This window comes from Bison bison, unplaced genomic scaffold, assembly GCF_000754665.1.
Source record: "Bison bison bison isolate TAMUID 2011002044 unplaced genomic scaffold, Bison_UMD1.0 scf7180017864390, whole genome shotgun sequence".
In the NCBI taxonomy this organism is placed as follows: Eukaryota; Metazoa; Chordata; class Mammalia; order Artiodactyla; family Bovidae; genus Bison; species Bison bison.
The window spans coordinates 3,837,194-3,842,928 of record NW_011494962.1 but is presented as its reverse complement, the minus strand read 5'-3'; positions in this window follow the sequence as shown (position 1 = coordinate 3,842,928).

Genomic DNA, 5,735 nt, shown 5'->3' with positions numbered 1-5,735 from the left:
TATCACTGTTCACCTCCCAGAGACTCGATGCCAGAAAAGCACTGTTCATCGGGTCTTTTCATAACAGCATATTAAAAGCTACAGAAAAAGCAGAGTTCAATTAGCTTCATGTCACGATGCCTTCCCCAGCCAGTAAGCATTCAGGGTCAACCTAAAGCCAGTTTTTCTCCTCCTGAACCACTTTTTCTATTTTTTTTTTTATTTTTTTATTTCTTTCTTTATTTTTGGTTGCACTGCATGACATGCAGGATCTTAGTTGCCCCACTGGGGATGGAACCCATGCCACCTGCATTGGGAGCACGGAGTCTTAACCACTGGACCACCAGGGAAATCTCACCTCCTAGACCATTTTAAAAGAGAAGATTCTTGGAGAAGCTCTTGTAACTAGCTCCAGTATATTTCTATTTTTTAATCCATATATTTCTTTTCGCTCAAGCTTCTCAGTATTATGAGACTTTCTAGGCCGACTCTGAAGAGCTTTCTTGAGAGGATAACTAAACTTTATATGAAAACATAGTAGCAACCCCCCCCCCACTCCTTAACTAAAAGTGTTTCAAAGATGTCCCACTTCGCTCAAAGGGCCAAGATCCATTATCATCTATACACTGTGTCCAGTTCTCACGAAACTCATTTAACCAAAGATTTAGTAGAATCAAAGTTATAGAAAGAGGGTGGAAAAAGCATCAGATAAAACTTGCCTCAGAAAGTTAAATGTCTAAACCTAAAGTCAGAAAGGAGTTTCTTATGCAAAAATTTCAAAGGACTGGTAGAGGCTCCCTGGAACTCCAGATGAAGGATGTTTGAGGGCTGGCCCAAGCTCCACAGACAAGAGTGATGTAATTCACTACTATATATAAAATAAATAACTAATAAGGACCCACTCGGGGCTTCCCTGGTGACTCAGCCAGTAAAGAATCTGCCTGCAGTGCAGAAGACAAGGGTTTGATCCCTGGGTCAGGCAGATCCCCTGGAGAAGGGAATTGCAATCCACTCCAGTATTCTTGCCTGGAGAATCCCATGGACAGAGGAGCCTGGCGGGCTACAGTCCATGGGATCACAAAGAATCAGACATGACTGAGAGACAGCAGAAGAAATTCTACTCAATACTCTGTAATGACTCATATGGGAATAGAATCCTAAAAGATGGGTGTATGTATAACTGATTCACTTTGCTGTACAGCAGAAACTAACACGACATTGTAAATCAACTATACTCCAATAAAAAAATTAATTTAAAAACATTTGAAAATAGACATAGTCAAACAGAGAGATATCTAGTCTTTTCTCTCTTCCAGAGAGATTTATACCATTCCCCCCAGAAGTGTATGAGAAATCTGGCCACTCCATTTCCTTACCGGCATCTGAAAACGTTGTTTTTTTCATTTTACCAGCCCTGTGTGAGTTGAATAGTATCATTTATGGTTTTACTGATTGTTTCCTCGCCAAATAAAAAATACTGAACTCCACCCCACCACCCCCTCACCAAAAGAAAAAGGGCGTTGTGATTAATTGGTAGTGTCTGCCAAGAGTAGGGCAAAATGTTGACTCTGGTCTAAATTACCCAAGATGGGGCACTTTTTCGTCCCTTAAGTTTGCTCCCGATCTTCCTCCCTTTTGCATTCTAGTTCTATCTTTCCCTTATCCCTTATAAATCCCTTGTAAAGACCTTTCAGAATCATGCCCCACCTTAGTCTTCTCGTCCCGAGACATCAAAAAACCTTTTCCTCTTTCATCCTGGTACCTATTTTCCAACCCTTTAATCATCTTTGTTGCATGTCCCTACAGTCACACCAAACTTTTCACATCCCTTTGAACCGTGGTGACCGATGCTGAACACAGTCCTCTAATTCAGACTATAATCTGACTAATTCAGAATATAGGGAAACTATTGCACTCATTCGCACATTTCTCCATACATCCTAGTATCTCGTGGGCTTGTTCATCATATCACCAGATTCCTGTTCACGCCAGGTTCCTGTTGCCTGTGTCTAGGCATCATTCTGGATCCCCCATTGGTGAGATGGAAGTTCAGAGGCTTAACAGCAAAGTAGTTTTTCCCAAGTAGTTTGTCTCCATTTTGAGGATAACAGTATTTGGACAAAAGTAAAAGATGTCTTTAAAAAGGAAAAACGACCAGCACTTCTAAAACAAAAACAGATGTTAAACATGTCCAAAGGGAAAGTTTGTAAAAGGTAACATTTCTGATAAGCAAATTTAAGCAAATCGGATATTTTAACAAGAAGTTTTGTAGGATGCCAAATTAAAACTCCGAGCGTGCCCTGGATCCATGCCCTGTTCTCTTGTCATCCTTCCATGGTTACCCCATCTCAGTGGCCTTGTTATCCCACGGAGTAACATTGGAGCTAACACAAACAAAAAAATGACACTAATTTGAGGAAGCTAAATGTGGCCATAAAATCATTTAAAAGTAAAATTTTAAGGGAGGGACAGCTGAATTAAGAAGTGTCCCCCGCCCCAAGCAAGTTGATCCAGAATTGACAACTGTGCCCAGAAAAATATGCATGCTCCCCAGAGTTTTCTAGAACCTCTTTAGCATTGAAAGGGTGTGTGTGTGTGTGTGCACGCACGCACTCAGTCATGTCTGACTCTTTGTGACCCAGTGAAGTCAAGAGCTTCCTAAATGGCCAGCTTGCTCCTCACACTTTTCAAGTCCAGATCTGAGTTTATCATCTTCTCCCTCAAATTAATTCTTCTTCCAGCTTTTCTGTTTCATTAACAGCATGGCCAGTTTCCCAAAGTCCAGCCTTGTGACATCAGAATAATCTTTATTGGCTTCTCCTTGAATTCCTGCTAAGTCACTGGGTGACTAAGTCATGTCTTCTGCCTAAATCTCTTCCATCCCCACCCATCCACTCTGTCCAGTTTCTTCAGCTGTATCTCTTTCATCAACCACAGCACCCATCTTTCCCCATCGTCTTTCTTTTGCTTTGGAACCCACTCAACCATCTGCCAAAGCCATCCTCTCAAAGCACACTCCAATTATGTCATGCCCCCCACCAAAAAAAAAAAATTAATTACTTCCCATGATCCCACACAATCAGTTTCAAATTCCTAACTCAGAGTTGGCCCCTTTTGTAACAGAAACCCCAATCTACCTTTCCAAATAAGTCACTTGTTCCAGCCAGCTTTCCCATCCCCATGCTTTTTTCAGCCCATCCTTCTGAACTAGCTTCCCTCTTTCTCCCATAAGTACAACTTCCAAAATTTTACCTGCCCTTCAAATTCATCTCAGATGCTCCTCAGAGGCATGAGCCCACAGAGCACAGATGGGTGAGGGTCAGAGCAGATTTCTCTAAGACAGTCTAAAAGGATGTGTTATATAGGAAATCCATGGATGGCTCCAGGGGAATTTGTCAGTGTCCTAAATTTCATGGAAAAAAAAAAAAGTATGCACATTTTGTAGAGATGGGTTTTTTAAATCAAATTTAATGACCCCAAGAAGGTTTTTAAACACCCACCTAGGGGCATCTTTGGGCATCCCTGGTGGCTCAGATGGTAAAGAACCCACCTGCAGTGCAGGAGACCTGAGTTTGATCCCTGGGTCAGGAAGAGCCCCTGAAGAAGGGAATAGCTACCCACCCTAGTATTCTTGCCTGGAGAATTCCATGGACAGAAGAGCCCGACAGGCTTGAGTCCATGGAGTCACACAGAGTCGGACACGACAGAGCAACTAACACGCAAGAGCCTATATCCCCACTTCCTTCTCAGTATTAATCACACAACGCCTGCATTGGAACAACTTGTCCAGTTCTCCTTAGATGGGGTCTGTAACCCATCATGTTACCCCCCAGCACCTCTCCTGGCATCTCTCACACAATTATATTAAACATCTGCTAATTGCCAGGCAGAGTGCTACATGCTGACAATAATAAATGATAGGTGGATTCCCTGCCCTCGAAAGGAAGCCGTGCAGTTAAACCCACAATTAAAATGGTTCGTGAAAAACATTCTGACGGAATATGCACAGGGTATTATGAAGACATTGACAAAGGGCATCCCAGTAGGGCCTGGGGTTTGCCTGGCCACTCTTTCAGAGATGAGGAATATGCTGAGTCTTAAGGAATCCGAAGGAAGCAGGGAAAAGGGAAGAGCATGGGGAAAGACTCCCCACAGTGTGGAGTAAGTAGTATGTTTTAGTTCCAGGATAGAATGAGGTTGGGGAGGAAAGGTGGTGATGGACGGGTTCTGAATTTTATCATGAACAACATGAAGGCACCAAGGAAGGATTAAAAGCAGGGGAATAAGCAATCATCTTTGCAACAGAGTGGAAAATGAGTTAGAGCCGTGAATTCTTAAGAGACTTTTCAGCTACTTTAAATAAGTACTATTAAAGGTCTAAACCAATATCACAGCAAAATGGTTAGCAATAAAGGGAAAGAATCTAGAAATATTTAGGAGTTAAAATCAACAAGATGCAGTTACTAATTGGATGTAAAAAATGAGGGCGAAGGCAGCATCATGAATGGTACTCGGGTTTCTAGCATCTAAGGGCATCTAAGCGATGGGTGGTTGTTTCCTGAGACTAGGGACACACGAGGGGGAGGAACATACTGGGTTCTGTCGAATTCTTGGTGCTTATGGGACTGGAGCCAGAAAACTGGTCTGAGTCAAGATGCAGATTTTGAAATCATTACAAGATCAGTGGTGATTCATTGTATGAATTTTAATTAAGTCTCTCATGCAGAATACAGAGATAAAAGGAACAGGGGGTCAAGGAAAACCAACTAACCAAACAAAAAAAGATTGTTCACTGGACTAGAGCATCTAAAGGATCCATTGACCCGTAAGAGACCAATTGTTTCAGAATGAGGAGGGGAAAAGCAGATTGGCTTGAGTGAGACTGTCAAAAGTGAGTGAGGAGTCAGGCTGGAAAACCAGTGCCTTAGACCAGGTGAGAAGGCCTTTCCCAGGCCAGTGTATTATGGCTCTGCCTGCCCCTCCCCTAGCCACATGTCTATGTCGACAAAAAGTCCTTGAACTTGGAGTTAAAGGAGCACTCCCAGTGGAGCCCACACTCTCCTTCCAGATTATATCTGATTATTCAGGATCCCAAGTTCCCGCCCAAAAGTCCAAGCTCACTTGTAGCCTCCCTCCCCTGTGCTTCATCTCAAGTCCACTCCATACAGAGGCCAGACCATGTCACGAGTGTGCAGGCTCTTGGCCCAAGAACTGGCTGAGGGGTGGCCATTTGCACGATAGAGAAGAGAGGAAAGCTGGACTTGGATGTGTGGGCCAGGGTCTCCACAGTCAAGCATTCAAGGACCCTCAGGATGATGGATGGAGCCATAAGTCAGGGGTAAAGAAGGCAGGCTGGGAAGCAGAGACCAAACACCAAGCCTCCTCTGCAAAACCATGTTCTACCCCAGAACCTCAAGGACTCTGACAATTCTAAACCTCATCCTGACTTTCTAGACATATATTTACCAAGGTAGAACCATAGAATACACTCTTTATTTAGCAGCTCGTTAACTTGGACCTTCCCTAGTGGCTCAGACGGTAAAGCGTCTGCCCGCAGTGAGGGAGACCTGGGTTCGATTCCTGGGTTGGGAAGATCCCCTGGAGAAGGAAATGGCAATCCACTCCAGCACTCTTGCCTGGAAAATCCCATGGATGGAGGAGCCTGATAGGCTACAGTCCATGGGGTTGCAAAGAGTCAGACACGACTGAGCGACTTCACTTTAACTTGATGTGTAATGTTTAAATATTTAGACATG